Source organism: Petaurus breviceps, unplaced genomic scaffold (genome assembly GCF_028583685.1).
Source record: "Petaurus breviceps papuanus isolate PSGF00001 unplaced genomic scaffold, PetGlider_PUasm1.0 90601, whole genome shotgun sequence".
NCBI classification, from domain to species: domain Eukaryota; kingdom Metazoa; phylum Chordata; class Mammalia; order Diprotodontia; family Petauridae; genus Petaurus; species Petaurus breviceps.
In genome coordinates this window covers 1906834-1926847 of record NW_027187282.1, presented here as the reverse complement: position 1 = coordinate 1926847, position 20014 = coordinate 1906834, and the positions used below count along the sequence as shown (strand labels likewise).

Genomic DNA, 20014 nt, shown 5'->3' with positions numbered 1-20014 from the left:
AGAAGGACCAATGTCAGTAAGACCATGGATCCACTGAAATATTTTATTCATTATTATTATTAGAAATAATAATTTTAAATTTGCAGAAATTACTCCATGAGTGACATCCATTTGAATTCAACCAACATGTTAATAAAGAAGTACTAAACAAATCCATCATTCATTTATTTGTAGAAATACAGGAGTTTGTAATAAAGATTCAAGTTCAGGTCGTTATTACTAAAAATTAAACAAAGGTTCTCCTAGCAGATTGATGAAGAAAACCCATTATTGCAAACATTTAGCATCTATTGGGTGCCTAAGAAGAAATGATAGTTGGCTTGAATGACAAACTAGAAGTTTGCTATTCTTTATAAACTGACAGTTGACAAATCTTCATATTACAAATGCAGGTAGGTGGTACAGATGATAGAGCAATGGGCCTGAAGTCAAGAAAATATGAGTTCAAATCTTGTCTCAGACATTTTTTGACTACATAACCCTGGGCAAGTTACTTTGTCTCAGTTTCCTCATCTGTAAAATGGAGATAATAATAACAACTACCTCACAGGGCTGGTGTAAGGATCATGTGAGATATTTGTTATATACTTGGCACTGTGGCTGGCACATCCTAGGTGCTATATAAATGTTTATTCTCTTCCTCCCTGAGAACTTTCAAAATATCATTGAGAATTCAATAAGTAAATTGTACTGTATCCAGACAGAACTACTTCCCCTAACTTGGGAGATATAACATTGATACTTAAAAATTTAAGAACAATATCTGTCATAGTCATCACCATACTATATCCTAATAATTTCCAGACACCAAGGAATGAAAAACATTTATGACAATGAGACCATGTAAGAATAGGAAAATATATATGGCAGCCCTCTCATGTTGTCTGCTCTGGAAGTGGTCCCAAAGTTGCCTCGATTGAGGCTACTGAAGATGAACCAATAGCACATCAAGACTAACTCAGGTATCAAAAGTAACCATTGTACCCACCTGTACAGTAACCCATAGGACCTTAATAGAAATAGCTGTAGAGCAATTTGACCTCAGAGCATTTCTATCTGAACTCCATCACAAAAGGTGAGGACTAGGTAACAGCGTAACAGGTAATAATAATCTTTCTTGCTGAAATATCCTGAGGACAGAACTCCAGTTGCCAGAGCTATAATCTGCCTTCCCTAAGGAAGACTGCTTGAGAGTCTCAGTGCAGTCTGTCACTGTCTCTGGGCAGTGCATAAATGGAGGTGGAAATGAAACTAAGCAAGAAGTCTCCAATTCCTCTCCACATGTGATGTCTACCCACAAGAGTTCTTGGTGCCCTGGAGCTACTCAGGATAGACCTGCAAAATAATAAACTCTCATGATGACCCAGAACTAAACTTGAACCCTCCCCCCCAGCAAGGATGCAAGGAGGATCTAAGAAAGCAAGCAATGACTTTGACCGTATTTTGTCAAAGTCTGAAATATTGTTGTCTGGAGAAAAAATCTCCTGCTCATTTTTCTCATCCCCATTAAATCATGTTGTAAACATCAATCATTCTTTCAAGGATATCCTTGTGAGAATCTTGGATTAGCCCTTGCCCTGAACATTGGGATTTAGGAGAAAGAAATCAGTTGCAAAAGATGGATTTTAACTCCTCATCTGAGTCCCCTTATAAAGTATTCTTTATCTGGAGAAAATAATAATGATATTGTTTTCACCAGAATTTTCGAGTAATGAATCCCCAAATAGTGATCAGTGTTACACTTGCCTCACAGCAGGGGTCTCAAATGCGTTGAGATGCATATTTATACCAGACCACCCCATAGAGAGAAACGTGTCCAGCTCTAAAATGGCAAAAGCTACATGGACAAGCTGCCTGGAGACAGAGATGCTGCATTCCCTCCTGGCTGCCATTCCCAGGGGGTAGAAATGATGAGCAGTGCACACAGACACAAATGGAAAGAACATAATCAAAAGCCATGGCTATAGCAACCATGCTGCTTGGAGATGTCTGAGTCCTACCCTGACCTTTCTCTCCCTCTCTTTCCAGAAATCTCTCTGTGACTGCAGAATTTCATCAGCCAGTTTACCAAAACATACAGACAATCTTAGCATTGCTTCCTTCCCTTAAGCACCCTGGCTAGTGCAACATAGGGCAGAGATCCCTTGTCATGCTGTAGCTGTCTGCCCATTACCTACTCAGCCTTATTGCACTGCCTTACCTACTGCACTAACAGAATGACAATAATTTGTCTTCATCCTCTTGGGTTCACAAAACAAGTACAGGTTAAACTCCTACTACTTGGGGCTCAATGACTGTAAGTCCATGTGTTTCAGCTTGCCCTGAGGAAAAATAATGTTTCTGAAGGGTGTCAGAGATTCTAGTTCAGAGCAGAGAATTAGAAGAGGTCAAAGAAGAAGTCACAGGCATAGGAAAAAAATGGGGTGGCGATGGGGTAGAACAGAAGAAGCCCAGAAGCTCATTGGTCAAAGGGAAGGAACTTATTTGGGCAAGAGTGCAGAAGCAAACAGGCCTCAGCCTCAGGAGGTGGTCATGTCCTGAGCCAGCCTTTCCACCTGCTCTACCTTGCTTCTGAAAGTATGTGTATTTAGAGCCCCAAATGCCAGAGAATTTCATTCTTCTTCCAAGCACAAGTTCCTGTCTCAATCATCTATGTATTGTGATGTTCCATCTCCCTATGGCCGGAGGATACCATATAGCCTATTCATTTATGTCCCTTTTTGGACTTCTTAGTGATACTTGTAGTGACTTAGTGACCCTAAGTAGTTTGGAAGGGGACAGAAATGACACTGTAAGCCATCTGTTGCCACCTCCCCTGCTTAACATCCATTCACTGGTCCATTCTTGGGTGCTTCTTGGCTACCTGAAGAGTTTTTTCCCCCAAAATTTTTATTTTAGACGCAAACTCCAGAAAACAAATAGATAAAGAAAAGAAACAAAAACATATCATAAACTTAAATATTGGAACTTAAATACAAAGTTAGAAAGGAAAAAGAAGCAAGCTGTGTGCATAGCAGAACATAAGACAGAACATAAGTAGCAATACATTTTGATTTCAAGAAAACCTATATGATAAATAATGCTCGTTGTGTTGAGAATTGTCCATCTTTTCTTTGCTTCCTTGTGAGTTTTCTTTTGTTCTCTGCTGTACACTTTTCTACTTTTTTCCCTCCTCTTCCCCCCTAGAAAGCTACAATAAAGTTTAGATATGTTTCTCCATGGCTATAGATATATATGTACACATATACATATATACATACATATATAGACATATATATTCCCAAACCTATTCTACTCCTGATCTTAGTTTTATGTATATGCATATCTCTTGTTTCCTATCACTCTTACCTGAAGAGTTTTGAACCTGTTGATCTCCCTAATTTGTCCACTTAATCCCCCTTCCCACTCAGACCAGGGACAATGAGAGTACCACCCTTTGATGGCAGAGGAATGGAGGGAATTAAATGAGGGAAGGAATTAAGAGAAGGACTGAGTTGAATTTAAGAGGAGAGATTGGAAGAATGGTGGCCTTCTAGGGGAGTCTGTGTTCTTCCAATCCTGGCCTGGACTCTAATAGCCTAGTAGCATGCTCATTACTAGCAGGGCAAAGATATACTCCATGAGTATGGAGATCAAGGGGTGGAAATGCCTGCTCCTCAGTCTGGAGACCAGAGGCAAGTATGGCCTACCTGTCTAGCACTAATTGTTCTCTGGGAGAGATCCATGGGATGCTTTGAATTCTTGAAAGCAATAGACTGGACAGCGGTCTCCTAGAGAGGTTTGCCCTGAAGAAAAAAACCTGAAACAACCATCCTTCCCAAATCTGTTATCTGGAAGAGAATGGAGGGACCTGATGTTCTAGAGTGCCTACTCTGGGGAAGATGACATGGACTGAGTACTTGGAATGTTCTCCCTTCTCACCTCTGCCTCCTAGAATTTCTACATTCCTTCAAGACTCAACTTGAGTATTTTTTCCTGTTGATAACTTTCCTGATCCCCCCAGTTCACAAAATCCAGAAATGGAAGGAACCTCAGTGACCATCTAATGGTAACACAAGCAACAAAACAATTTTGATGAGCAAACAAAGGTGGTTAGTGTTTAAAGAGACCATTGTAGATGCACAGGGAACTCATTGATCAATTTAGAATTTTTGAAAGACACATACAAAGGATGTAAACAAAGACAGATAAATACTAATTTATCTCAGGTCTATAAAGCATTTTGTCAGCAGTGCTGAACTCCATGAACAGTTGGTGGAAATGAATGCTAAGTGACATTTTGGTTTGGTTTGGCTTGGTTTGGGCTTTGCTATGTCTGAGTCAAGGAGATTAAGGAAGGAATAAAATCATTATGCAGAGTAGATGGGTTGATAGCAGACAACAGAGAAGCCAAGACTATGTGACTGATTTTGCTTCTGTTTTCCCAGCCAAGGGAGATGATTGAAAAGGACAAAACAATAGTTGTTCAAACCCAAAATAAGTAAGGAGATAGAATAACACCTAGATGTCCTTGATAAGGTTAAGGGGCTTAACCAAACTACATCACAGGGAACATCACAGTGTATCCTGATTTTCAAAAGAGAGATGTGGGTAGATGCTTCAAATTATAGGCCAATGGAATTGATGTCCATTCCTGATAAAATTCGAGAATGTATTATCAAAGGGATAGTCTGTGAGCATTTGGAAAGGGCCATCACAAAGAGCCAACATCACTTCATCAAGAATAAGGCAGGTCTCACTAATCTCAGCTCAGTTCCTTTATTGACAAAGATTACTGTATTGAGAGATAAAAATGTAGAGAGAGAAATGCAAAGGAGCATTTCAGGAAGTCACTATGTTACCTTCACAAAAAAGCCAGCTATTTAATAGAACAAGTACATGACTTCAGAGCTAGTTTAATGGCTAGACAAAAAAGAAAAATCAGAAATTGTTCCACTTTCTTTCAGGGGGGAAAGCAAGGTGATTGGGGTTAAGTGACTTGCCCAAGGTCACACAGCTAGTTAAGTGTCACGTGTCTGAGGAAGGATTTGAATTCAGGTCCTCCTGACTTCAGGGCCAGTGCTTTATTCACTGCACCACTTAGCTGTCCCCAATTGTTCCATTTTTAACATGGATGGAGCACTATCCCACAGATCTGGTCTCAGTCATATTCTATTCAATATCTTAACCTATGATTTGGACAGAGACAAAATACACACACGTGTACACACACCCACACACCTACACACACACACACACACACACACACACACACACACACACACCTTGGACTTTGGAAAGTTTGTCAAGAACTTTATACACCTTGATCTCATGGCAACCTTCCAAAAGCCCCATGAAGTAGATGTCATAGGTGCTCATTTTACACATGTGAAGCCTGAGGCTTATAAGTGACTTACTACTGGTCAATGTAAAAGGTGGGATTTGAAATCAGGTTTTCTTGAACCCATGTTCAGGGTTCTTTCCACTGTCACATTACTGCCACAGACTTATCAAATGACACAAAAATGAAAGTAATGATATTGTATGGATTGAAGACATTGGCATTTCAAAATATCTCCCTAAGACAGAATGGGAGCCAAACTTAATAACCCTGTAACTGGGTTCAGAAAAACAGTTGTGCAAAACTACAAGATGGGGGAGACACTTGTAGACAGTGGTGAAAATGGCAGCCAAAAAACATACCCTAATCTTCTCACCCTTAAGAAATCTTCATTTGTCCCTTTCACTAACTCAGCTTATCCTCCTCCATCTCTCTTTCCTTTAACATCCACACTCCTAAGGGGAAAACCAACCTTCTACACTCCTTTCACCTACTTCCTTACCTCTCATTGGCTTGCAACTGGTCTTCTGATCCCGCCACTGAAACTACTCCCTCCAAAATTTCCAAGGGTCTTTTAAGTGCCAACTCTAATTTTTGTTATTGTTTTTGTTGGTTTTTTTGTTTGCTTTTTGCTCACTTCTGAGCTTTTAATACTACTGACTACCCTCTCCTGGATACTATCTCCTCCTCTGGTTTCATGGCAATATTCTTTTCTAGTTTTCTACCTATTCTTCTGATGGTTTCCCTTCAATCTATCTTTGCTAGATCTTCATACATATTACTTCTCCTAACTTGGTGTCAACCAAGACTTTATCCTGAGTCCCCTTCTCTTCTCCCTCTTATACTCTTTCTCAGTGACCTCATCAGCTCCCATGAGTTCAATTATTATCTCTATGCTAATAACTCCAAGATCATGCTCATGAGTTCTAGCTCTAGATCACCAAGTGTCTGCTGAATATCTCTACCTTGATTTCCCATAATTATCTCAAACTCAGTATGTCCAAAGGGATTCATTACCTTCCCCTCTGAAATAAACCCCTCCTTCCAACTTCTTTGTTTCGTCTTTGTTTTAAGGGCACCACCATCTTTAGTCACCCAGAGTAATCCTTGACTCTCTCTTCTTCTTCACTTCACATATCCAATCAGATGTCAATTTGCTGTGATCTGCTTGTAGGATTAAAAAGGACTTTTGAGAAGCATTAGATGAACGAGTCAATGCTGAAGGCAGTAAGTCATTTTATTTGATGTATTTAAGGGAAAACGGAGATGCTCAAAGGAGCACAGGAGGCACTAAGGTAGCAACTAACATCTTGCCTGGTACCATCTCCTTCTTGCCATTTTCCTTTTCTGGAATTTCCTATATCAGGATCTTCTATGTCTGAAAGTTTCTGGACTAGAAACATACAGTTTTCTAGCTCTCTGTAGCTTCCAAGATCTCAGAGGAAGGGAAAGCAAGTTGAATCACCTAAGTGAGACCCCACTTCTTAGAAATCATCTGAATTGCCTTGTTCTGAGATATCCTGATGCACGGAGTGAAGATTGACCTAGAAGTCCCACCACGATCTTGGGGTAACAACATTCTAAGTCCTGGGAGCAACATTTTGAAAAAAAAAACATGAAAGAACCTCTTCTGCAATGGTGTGAAAACTAATTTCCAATTTTCCAGCTGTTTTGTTGAATACTGAATCCTTACTCCAGTAGTTAGATCCCTAGAGGATTGTGGGGCTTTTTGACAATATACTACTCGATGGTATTTCTAAATTCCTGACAGATATGAATCTTTAGGATTCAGGAAGAAGAAATCAGAATTCCTGGGAATTCTCAAAATCATATGTAGTTCTATATTTTTATAACATTATATTGACATGTTTTTACACAATAATTAGTGATCATAATAAACATCAATTGCTTTTCTGTGACAGTTAAACTAAAAGTTTTGGAGATGTTTTGTTAAAAAAGGGATATAATAATAAATATATGGTTTATTATTATTCTGAATCAATATATTGTGACAATGATTTAAAACACATGGCAGTGAACTGACTGATTTTCCTTTATCTTTCCCAAAATACTTCCAACATTTTTAATATGTTTCACTCATTATTATGAATATCTAAGAAACTTTTGTTTAATAAACAAGAAAGATTGTGCTATTTACAAACAACTGTAGCCTGTAGTGAATATTCAAACTATGGAAAAAGCCAGAGAACATTATTGGGTAGTATTCGAATAATGTAGCATTCAGATCTCCTAGCAAGGTTAACAATCCTAATACAGAATCACGTGTCCAAATTATCAATTTAAGGATCTATTTTGCTTCTAAAAGTTGTTATTTCTTGGAACACCATTCATAGGATTTGCATAAAGTATACTATGCATATAAATTTAGTAATATTTATTTTATTTGCAAGAATCACTCACCATTTGCAACAGACAAGGCTATGAATACACAATTATAGCATGACGACAATGAAAAGAAAGACTGAATAGATCATGACTACTTCTCTCCTACCTACTCTTGTCTTAATTTCCAGAAATGTTAATCTGATCTTCGACTCTTTTCTTCTCTTGCTTTCAATTTGACGTCAATAGATTCCTAACTGATTCTAACCAGTAACATCTATTGTTAACATTTAATTCTCAGAGGAGAATTTCAATATTTTTCCCAATTTTTAAAATAATTTTTCTGAGGATTTGGGATTCAGAAAAACATAAATTTCTCAACAAATTCTGGGAAGGAATTCATGGATACACACACTAGAAAGACCTACACAGTTATTTGCTCCTAGAGCTTGTATATGTAATCATCTGTTTCATGATCAACTTTTCTTTTTCTGAATCAGAACCAAGGAATTTCAATAATTACTGCTTCATAGGATAGTATGAAATTTGGTACTTCTAGGCCCCTTTCCTTACCACATTTTTCATTATTTCCCCTGAGATTCTAGAATTTTGGCTATGCCAAGTGACTTTTGTTACTATTTTTTTCCAGTTTTATAAAGCAAATCTTTGATCATTTGATTTGGTATAACATTGAATATATTCATTTATTTGGGTAATATTATCATTTTCATTATATTGGCATAGGACCACCATGAGTAATATTACTATTTCTCCATTTCTGTTTTGTATTTGTATTTTAAAAAAATATTTATATATTTGTATCATATAATTCCTTAGTATGTTTTGATAAGTGGACTCCTATATCTTTTATACATTCAGAAGTAATTTAAGTGGAATTTCTCTATCTCTTCCTGTTGGGTTTTGATGGTTGATAATTATTTATGGGTTTATTTTCTATCCTGCTACTTTGCTGAATTTATTAGCTATTTCAATTAATTGTTTAGTGCAAGCCAAGGTTTTATAAGTAAATCATCATGCCATCTGTAAAAAACAGTTATTTCATTTCCTCTTTGCCAAAAATAATATTAAAACTATAGGTTTTAGGCATGTCTATCTGACAAATTTTTTTTTGATGAATTTATCATTATTCTAATCCAAACATGGCTCTGCTTGAAGAGAAAAAGGTCCCCACTGACAGAGTTCCCTTATGCCCCCTCGGCATCTCTCTGACACAAGACGTTTTGAAGTAACATTTATAGAAATGCTGAACAAGGAAAATTTTATGTCTAATTCAGCATTAATATTCTCCACTTGAAAAAACAAACAAACTCTAGTCCAGCTCTTCTTAAACTGTGGTTTGGGTTGTAACCCACAATTTAAGAAGTGCTGAAAGAGTCATGAGTAGAAAAAAGTTTAAGAAGTCCTGATCTAGTCTATTAATATTTGGGAAAAACCCCTGGAGAATTTTTTTTCCTAAAATAACTCAATCCTTTTTTGACCAGTCTTCTCAAGGGCTCTTCCCCCAACTCCAGGTGGTCACAGAAGGCCTGAATTAATGAAAAAGAACTCCTCCCTCTGATCTTCAGTTTAATCCTTTGAGAAAATGGGGAAAGTATTTCCTTTGTTGTTGTTCAGTTGTGTCCAACTCCATTTGGGGTTTTCTTGGCAAAGATACTAATATGGTTTGCCGCTTCCTTCTCCAGCTCATTTTACAGATGAGGGAACTGAGGCAAGCACGGTGAAGTGACATGTCCAGGGTGACACATATAGTAAGTATCTGAGGCCAGATTTGAATTCAGGAAGACTAGTCTTCCTGACTCCAGACTTAGTGCTCCATCCACTACAGTGCCACCTACCTGCCCCATAGATAGGACCTTACCCTAAAATCCTTTCAGAATATGGGGTAGGGAGGAGAGAAGGGAAGAAAGTAACAAGTTTAACTAGACATGAAGTATTTTTCATCTAATTTGGTTGCTCTGTTTAGCCTTGTACTCAACTTTCCTAAACAAAAATATTAGGCCTAAGAAAAAGGTGAGAAAAATTTTAGTGGAGGCCATTCTTTCTTAAGAAATTTTCTAAGTCTGGAAAAGATTTTATACAAGAAAAAATATTTGTTTCAATATTTTCAGTTGAATTAAAATAGATTTTAATATGCTTCCACAATACGCTTATTCCATCAATTTCTTTTAATTGTATTGTTGTATTTAGCATTTCTAGCACTAAGTCAAATAACAGTGGTGGTACTGGGAATTTCCAGACCATACTGAAAATGTCCATAACATTTCTCCATCACAGATAATGCTCACTTCAGGATTTAGATAATAAGGAAAATTCTGTCTATTTCTTTGCTTTTTTTGCATTTTCAACAGAAATGGATATTGTATTTTGTCCAAAGGTTTCCTCTGTCTGTAAATATGATCACATAATTTCTTTATTTGCAACTAGGTGTCACAATGAATAAATGCCAGAGCTGGAGTCAGGAAGACCTGAGTTCAAATCCAGCCTTAGACATTTACTAGCCATGTGTCCCTGGGAATGTCACTTAAACTCTCTCAGCCTCAATTTCCTCAACTATAAAATAGGAACAGTAATAGCACCTACCTCACAGGGTTGTTGTAAGGATCAAATTAGATAATAATTGTAAAGCACTTAGCCCAGTGCCTGGTACATAATAAGCGCTATATAGATGTTAGCCATTATAGATATTATTATTGTCCTCCTTAAAATGGAGGTTCAAGGAAGAACCAATCAACCAGAGTAAGAGGCCCTAGAGGTAGAGGATATTCCCAGGGTGGAGTGAGCTTCCAGAGTGAAAAGGTTTTTATGGAATGGTAAAGAAAGTCATATGGAAATGAGTCAGCAGTACAGCCTAGAGAGTAATATGGTCTATTGAGTATTTTGGTAATATTGAATCAATCCTACTTTCTTGGTATAAATTCAACATGGACAGAGTGTTATACTGCATAAGTGTATAACATTTTCAGTATGCTAATGCAGGCTGTTTGCTATATCTTGTTCAATATTTTTGCTCTGAAATTCATTAAAGATAGTGGTCTACAGATTTCTTTCTCCACTTATCTCTCTGGTTTAGGTAGGAAGGCCATATTTGTTTCATAGAAGTAATTTGATAAGATCCTTTCCTTTTCTGTTTGCAAACATTTTGTGTAATATCTTCATTAATTCTTTGAATGTTGGCTATCATTCACCTGTAAATCCATCTGTTCTTTTTTTTCTCCCCCATGAGAATTGATTTATGTTTTATTTGTTACTTTTTCTGAGGTGTGCTGATTTAAATTTTCTATTTGTTTTCTTAATCTAGACATTTTATAGTTTTACAAATACTCATCCATTTAATTTGTTACCAGTTTCCTTTGCATATCATTGAAAAAAATAGTCCCTAAAATTTATTTTCTCTTCATTTTTTGTGAATCTTCCTTTTTCATTTTTTTGACATTTGGCACCCTGGTTTTCCTCTCCTTTGAAAAATCAATTTAATTAATGGTTTATCTATTTTATAAAATTTTCAGAATTTCTATTTTATATTTAGTTGGGTTTTTTGTTTGCTTTTGTTTTTGTAGTTTTGTGCTTCATTTATTGATTTATTCTTCCTATCATTCATTGATAGAAGCCTAGAGATATAAAATTTCCCCAAGGACTAATTTGGTTGCATCCCCCAAATTTTTGTATGTTGTCTCATTATTGTAATTTTCTTTACTGATATTATCTATTGATTTTATGACTTATACTTTTACCCATGAATTCTTTAGGATTAAATTATGGAGTTTCCATTTATGTTTCAATCCTCTTTTCAAATACTTTTGATTGTGTATAATATTACTGCATTGTAGTCAGCAATGAATGTATTTAATATTTATGTTTTCCTACATTTGTTTATAAGGTTTTATATGCCTAAACACAGTCAGTTTTTATGCTCATGGTCTTTAATTGAGTTTTTTCCTTCCTGATATCTTTGGTAATTTTAGTCTTTTTTTTCATTATTGCTTACTTTTTGATTTCTTCAGCCTTATAGTTTCCCTGGTGCTGGACCTCAAAGTCATCCAGCCTTCTCCCATACTGGACACATTTCACAAGCCTCAGTCTCACTCCCAAATGACTTCTGGGGTGACACAGCTGACTTAAACTGGATGCTGTGTTCTTCCCCCCCCCAGGCTTAATGGAGTGTCACACAGTCATACAAACATGTCCTGCACCAATTCCCTCCATCCTCAGTTTTTTGCCATGCTCTGTCCCATCCAGAGCAAGCTAGAAAGTTTGTTTTTTTCCCCAGTAGTGGGAGGAAGGACCAGTAGAGTTTTATTCTATTTCAAGCCAATGAATTGGCTTATGCAGCCCTGATTCTGTCATGGGTGTGGGAGAGGGGTGCTGAGTGAGGGAGTTAGGGCTTTGGAATTTTAGCCTTTTCTGTTAAAAGTACATTGAATTGTTACTTCACTAGGGTTCTTGGTGTCCTAGACCATGGAGACGGCTAAAATTGCTTTATCTTTTGTGCATAGTTTCTGCTTTAGAGAGGTTTGAGAGGTCCTAAGGATCAGAGGAAGTCCTCCATCTTGCTGATCACATGATCCAGAGGACCATAGTCAGTTTTTGTAAAATTGCCATACACAGCTGAGAAATACCTATATTCCTTCCTATCACCATTCAGTAATTACCAGAGATCTCCCATATTAAACTTTTCTAAAATTCTATTCAGTTCCTTAATGTCTTTTTTGCTAATCTTTTTTTTATTTGTCTGTGTATGAAAGGGGTGCCCAACCAATATATTTTAACTCTCCATTTCTTTCTCTTATTCTGATCAACTTTTCCTTTAAGTATTTAGATGCTATGCCATTTAGTGCATGTGTGTATAATATATTGATATTATTTCATTATCAATTGTACCTTTAAGCATAATATGGTTTCTTTGCTCATCCCTTTCAACCATATCTATTTTTATTGTTACCTTCTTGAAGATTATTATTGGAGATTACTACCTCTGCTTTTTTTAGTTAGTTTGAGACATAACTTCTGCTTCAGCTCTTCATTTAATGGTGAAGACCATTTTATTGGTGAGTTCATCCCATTTCCATTTGCAGATATGATTGTTAATTGTGTTTCCTTTTATCATTTGCTCTTTTAATTGTTTCTCTATTTGCTTCCCATACACCTCTTTACCAAGAAAAGAGTAGAGAAAGAGAAGGCATATTATCAACAGTATTAATTTTCAATTAAAGTTCTCTCTACTCTCACTATAGTTCTCCTTTCTTCACCTAACCCAGACTCTGAGTACTGGTTTTTACACTTTCTTTTTTTCTTTTCAACACACTCTTAAACTCTTCCCTCTTTGTCCTTACCTCATTCTGTTGTATTTAATGTATTTCTGCACCATGGTTGATTAACCTAGGGTCCACAGAACCCTCCCCTACACACAAAGGGGTTAATGGAGAAATTTCAAGAAGTCCATGAGAAAAAATTGCATTTGTATTTTTACTAACTCCAATTGAAATGTAGCATGTCCTTTAATTAAATAAATATTATTCTGAATAGGGGTGGCTCTACAGGCTTCATCAGACTGCTAGAGGAGCCTATGATATAAAAAGATTAAGAACCTCTATTTTTGTTTACTTTTCTGTGCTCAACCCTTTTTTGTCCAGTTCAGATAAAAGTGAGGTTTGATACCCACTTCTACCTTCCATATTACTATATTATTTTCTCTCATGTACTCCAATTATGATAAATGCTAGTTTCCCAATTTCTTCTCTAGTATATTCCCTTTCCCTTTGTCATATGTGAGCAACAAGATGGAGAGCTAGACATTTTCTCTGATCCCTATGACCTTTGAAACATCGCCAAAACAGAAATTGTGCACCAAAGATAAAGCCACTTCAGTTGTCTCCATGATCTAGGATACCAAGAATCAAAAAAAAGGTTTAAAATACCCTAAAAACAATGAACTAATATTTTCACTGGCTGTGAGCTCACTCAAGACCCCTCTATCACCTCCATTAATACCAACAATGAAGCTGTACTAGCAAAGCCCAAGATACAACTAAACCCACCCCCACATTCCTGTCCCTCTTCCCTCTTTTCAGTGCCATGGAAACTCTGGCTCCAGACTGCAGAAATTTGCCCTGGTTGAGATCAACAAGCCTCCAGCAAAAGTGGAATCAGGCCAAAAACCTCATGACATGAACAGAGCTAGTGCTGGGGTGTACAACCCTCTAGCACCAATGCTACAAAGCTCCAAATTGCCAGTGCTACAAAGCTCTGAAGTGTCAGTGCCTGGCCAAAGAACTAAGGAACAGAAGGAGTAGGTCAGGTCACCAGATTGGACATAGTGCAGGTGGGAAGCTGTGCAGCAAGTCTGACAGCTTGTTGAATATCAAGATCAGTGGAATTTACTTGCAGACTAATCCAACAAAATTAACCTATAGGTGTTAAATTGTACATTTTCATTAATTAAGTATATAAGTTCATGTTCTATTTTCTCTTTTTTCCTTTCCAGCATCTATCTGGGGCCAATTTTCACCACAGAGACCTGGACAAGTAAACTGTAAATTGCCAAGTGTGGGAGGAATATGAGATGCCAAAGCTTCAAAAGGCCCAGCCCCCAAGGAAACCATCATCAGAGATGAGAGTCAGGAAGTAAGAGCTAGAAGAAAAAAGGTTCTGCTGTTCTTCAGTCATTCAGTCATGTCTGACTTTGTGACCCCATGTACCATGACACACCAGGTTCTTCTGTTCTTTACTATCTCCTGAAGTCAGTCTAAACTCATGTTTATTGATTCCATGACTGTCCCCCACATGTAGCATAGGCATGTCTTTGTGTGGCTCAACAGGAGAAAGGATAGACATCTCTAACCTCTATTCACCCAATCTTTTACAGAGGAAATTTTCTTCTCTGCTAGGAGGGGAAGCAGGAAATTGAGAGCAGAGGCTGCTGCTCTGCTCTGCTAAGAGAAAGGGGGTACCAAGCTAGAATTATATCTATCTTCTCCTTTAAATATTATTAATCTAGGGGGTATGAGTTTCAGGTTCAAGCTAACTTCTTATTGCCTTTTCAATATTGGAGGAAAGAGGACCCCAAGCTCTATATACAAGGCTTGACCCTCTTTCCCTCCAAATACCAGTTCCACAATGAACACACAAAAGCACTTAATAAAAAAAATCACTTATTCAAATCAGTAGCAAAACAGAAATCAGAAAATCAAAAAAATAGGAGAGTATATACCAGACAATACAGAGTAAAGGACCTTTCCTGTTGGGAACAAGGTAACTCAACTTAACTAAGAGAAAGGGTCCTGGATTTCATCCAGTGGGAATTTCCCTAAAGAATCTAGTATAGCAAGCTGGGAATATGGGTATAATGGATATTTTGGGCTTCTCTCAAGTCAAAAGACTCTTCTTCAATAACTTGAAGCTGAGTTGACTTCTTCCATTTTCCGTATCAAATCTGGAAGCCAGAAACTCCTAAAGCCCCAAATGACTCAGTGACTGGAAGATAACTGAAAGAAAACTCAAGAATACTGAAGAGCAGTCTTTTCTCCCACTCTTATTGTCTCTACCCCGCCCTTCACACAGGTATGGGACATCCAACAATAAGAAGAGAGTCTCATACCAGTGAGCATTGGGACTGGGGTTACTACATTCCTCCCCTGGGCCAAAACTCTTTTCAGTCCCTTGCTAATATCAGCTGGGTCAAGTAAAAAAAGCCTGCAACTATACAATATAAACAAAAACATCACTATTTTAAAACAATAAGGATGGTTTTCCTGGCACCCCAGGTAACCAACCTTAGGTATCATTGAAACAGAAATAAAACAAATGCACATTAACAGTATATGCAGTAGACATAGCACCATACCAAGCATCACCTGTGAGGATACCTCAGTGACATGTCTAATTACATATAGAACATATATCACATGCACATTTCAAAAGTACATTCATATCCATAGTAAACAGCAATCAATCAAAAGAAATAAGCATGCCTAACTAACAAAGCAAAGTGAGCTAGCTGCAACAATAACACTCTCAAGAAGCCTATATAGAAAACATAATTTAATTATAAACAGTAGCATGTGAACAAAACAATGAACAATGAATAGGCATTGCTATAGCTTGAACATAACACAAAATATAGTCAAAAGAATAAAAAACTAAATAAAAAGCATAAGCAAATATGCACTAATTGACATGTTCAGACGGTGACTAAAACTGATTGACTGATTAAGCAACTTATCACCTCCTTTTAAATGGGGTGGGTAATTTGATTATATAAATAGTCATCAACACCACCTTTACACAGGTTTTAAGACTGACTTTCTAGCTACTTTGCTGCACTGTGTCTCTGACTAATTGGAGACCTATTGGAGGCTATTGAAATATGTCAGGCAAAATATGAGAAGGGGCTCAATGTAAGTGTGGTCATGTGAGTGGAGAGAAGAGGACAGATGCAAGAGATGTTCTGTAGTTATAACTGGCAAACCTTGGCTACTGATAATAGGTTAAGGGTTTGGGGAGAATTGAGAAAGACTCTGATGTTACAAACATAGTTGATTAGAAGAATGGTGGTGCTATAACTGTGAAGTTTGGAGAATAGGTATGTTTAAGGGGAGAAAGTAGTGAGCTCCATTTTGGACATGTTGAGTTTGAGATGGCCATGGGACATCTATGTAGAGAGGACCAGCAAGCAACTGGTGATAGGGGACTGAAGTTAGGAGAGACCATGTGCATAGAGATGTTCATTGAACTCATAGGTGCTGATAAGACCACCAAGTGAGACAATATAGAGAGAAGATAGAATCCTGGGAGACACCTCTCATTCGGTGACGTGACCTGGGTGATGGTCTGGTAAAGGAGATGAAGAAGGAACACTGGAAGAATCATCTTCATCCATTCTAAATGTTCTCTGCTAGCTATTATGATGTCTTCATAAATCTTCTGGACTGTGTTAGACATCCTTCAGGATATCTGTGATGTCAAGGGGTCTGTAAAACTGATCAGTGGGAACTTTATCTTCTGGGGACCCTGTATCTTTATAGGATAGGGACAAGGATTTGACCTAGGGTCAGGAGCTCTAAAAAAAACTTTTGGAAACATTCTATTTAATTAAGCTGACATTTATTAAACCTTATATGTTCAAAGTACTGTGCTAGGCTTTAGAGTCAGAAAGATGGACTAAGACACAATCCCTGCCCTCAAAGAATGATCTGACCAGGGTTATAAGACATATATATTGATACCTATAATAAGGCAGAATATAATCAGTGAAATGGGGAGGTCCAAAGAGCTATAAGAAAGCTGAGAAAAGATAAAAATTTATGTTATACAAACTCAAATAGGCTCTGCTAGACAATCCCTCTATACCTCTCTTATCAATTGACCATCTCACTCTCCAAAGAGTCTCTTCTAAACCTCTTCTACAACTTATCATATCTCCTCAAACCTCCCATGGCTCTACCTCCTCGCACTCTTTCATCTGAGAACCTTTTTCTCAGTCTTTATTCCCCATGACCTTTCTGGAGCCTTTGATACTGTTGATCACCCTCTTCTCCTTGATACTTTCTTCTCTCTAGGTTTATAGGACACTCCCCTCTCCTGGTTCTCCTTCTACCTGTCTGACTACTCCTACCTGTCTTCTTTAACAGATCCTCTTCCAGATCACAATCTCTAACTTGAGTTGTTTCTCCAGGCTTTTTCCTGGGTCCTCTTCTCTCCTCTCTCTATACTATTTCACTTGGTGATCTCATCAGCTTTTGTGAATTTAATTACTATCTCTAGCCACCCCATCATATTGCATTTGAGATGTCCTCAGTACATCCAGTTCAAAATGTCCAAAAGGCAGTTGGTGATACAAGACTGGAGTTCATGGTGCCGCTAGGTGGCGCAGTGAGTACCCCTGGAGTCAGGAGGACCTGAGTTCAGATGCAGCCTCAGACACCTAACACACACAAAAAAATCAAAACCTAGCCATGTGACCTTGGGCAAGTTATTTAACCCCAATTGACCTGCAAAAAAAAAAAAGCAAAAAAAAAAAAAAGTAAGACTGGAGTTCAGGGGTGGCTAGGTGGCGCAGTGAATAGAGCACTGGCCCTGGAGTCAGGAAGACCTGAGTTCAATCTGACCTCACTTAACACTTACTAACCGTGTGACCTTGGGCAAGTCACTTAATCCCAATTGCCCTGCCCTCCCCCCCTCAAAAAAAAAAGCAAAAAAAGACTAGAGTTCAGGAGAAAGGTTAGGGATGGATATATTAATCCAAATTATCATCTGCAAAGAAATGAAAACTAAACCCAAAGTGAGAGAGTTTAAAGAAATAAGAGGACTCAGGGCAGTGCCTTGGGACCCATGAGACCCTTGGACCATGGATTAAGTCCCACCATGGGGGAAGCCCAGAATTCTTTCCTCTAACTTGTCTCTTCAAGAACTTAACAGGACTATGACAGATGGAAAGGAATTTTAGTTCAGAAATTCTGTGCTATGGACTTTAAACTGTCATTTCAGCCTATATGAACCTGGCCCATTCTGGAATTGACATTTTATGATCTAAGGAAATATTTATAATATTCCATGTTCTACTTCTTTGTCTCATATTCTAATTCTGACACTATGTTCTATATCCTAAAATGCCTTCCAGTATTGGAATTATATGTTGTATATAATTCTAGCTCTGACATTCTTTGCTTCAAGACTTTTCCTTATTCTTCCATAAGTTCATTCTAGTTGTGACATCCTATGATTTCAGGTCAATTCTATCTGAGAGAACACATGTTCCAGTACACTTCAGGCTCTGAATGTTTCTGTCTTTTTTCAGGCATTATGTTATTTTATTTTTTACCCAATTACATTTTAATTTTTTAAATTTTTTTATTTTTTTATCAAATGCTTTATTAACTTCTAGTTTACATCATTCATTTCGGCAAGATTTTGAGTTACACATTTTCTCCCCATTTTTTCCCTACCCAACACCCCAAAATAGCAATCCCACTGAATGCCCCCTCCTCCAATCTGCTCTCTCCCATATGTTCTCCCATACCCCCTACGACTTTCCAGTAAGGCATGGTGGATCTCTATGCCCCAGTGCCTGTATATCTTATTTCCCAGTTATATGTAAAATAATAATAATATATATTTTTAAACATTTGATTTTAAAACTTTGAATTCCAGATTCTTTCCCTTCCTCCCTTGTCACCCACCCTTACTGGGAAGATAAGCAATTTAATATAAGTTGTACATGTATAGCTATGCAAAACATTTCCATAGTAGATATATTGTGAAAGACTGACTATATTTCCCTCGATCCTATCCCACCCCCACTTGTTCTATTCTCTACTTTGATCCTGTCCCTTTTCAAAAGTGGGTACTTCCAACTTACCTCTCCCCCCCAGCCTGCCCTCCCTTCCTTCATCTCCCCTCTCATCTTCTTACCCCCTACTCTCCTGTAGGGTGAGATACCCTATTTAGTGTGTATGTCATTCCCTCCCTAAGCCAAATTCAATGAGAATAAGGTTGACCCATTCCCTTTTGACTTCCTCTTCTTCCCCTCCATTGTAACCATTTTCCCTTGCCCCTTCTATATGAGATAGTTTACCCCATTCTTCCTCTCTCCATTTCCTCTCATTACATTTCTCTCTCATCTCTTAATTTCAACTTTTAAGTATCATCCCTTCCTATTAAATTGGTCCTGTGCCCTCTATCTATGTATACCTGTAGACATATATACGCACACATATGTATTCATATGCCCATATATCCTCCTATATACACATATATGTATGTATGTATACATACACACACACACATATATACATTTTTATTCCCTTCAACTATTCTCATGCTGAGAAAAATTTCCTAAGTTACAATTATCGTTTTTCCATGTAGGAATGTAAATAGTTCAACTTTGATAAGTTCCTTATGATTTCTTTTCCCTGTTTACCTTCTCATGCTTCTCTTGCTTCTTGTATCTGAATGTCAAATTTTCTATTCAACTCTGGTTTTTTCATCAAGAATACTTGAAAGTCCTCTATTCCACTGAATGACCATATTTTCCCCCTGAAACATGATGCTCAGTTTTGCTGGGTAGGTGATTCTTGGTTTTAATCCCAGCTCTTTTGACCTCTGGAATATCATATTCCAAGCTCTTCGATCCCTCAGTGTAGAAGCTGCCAGATTCTGTGTTATCCTGATTGTGTTTCCATGGTATTCAAATTGTTTCTTCCTGGCTGCTTGTAATATTTTCTCCTTGATCTGGGAATTCCGGAACCTGGCTATAATATTCCTAGGAGTTTTCTTTTTGGGATTTTTTTCAGGAGGTGATCGGTAGATTCCTTCAAGCTCTATTTTGTCCTCTGG

General features: G+C 37.6%; 1 protein-coding gene across 1 annotated transcript in view; it reads right to left on the bottom strand.

Annotated features, from left to right (window-relative positions):
* The window catches only part of VAMP7 (vesicle associated membrane protein 7), a 427850-nt gene extending 413477 nt beyond the window's left edge, over positions 1 to 14373 (bottom strand). Inside the window, exon 1 of the mRNA XM_069063730.1 lies at positions 14370 to 14373. The gene's annotated coding sequence lies outside the window, so the exon portion shown is untranslated. The remainder of the gene's footprint in view (positions 1 to 14369) is intronic.
* Between the last annotated feature and the right edge of the window lie 5641 nt (positions 14374 to 20014).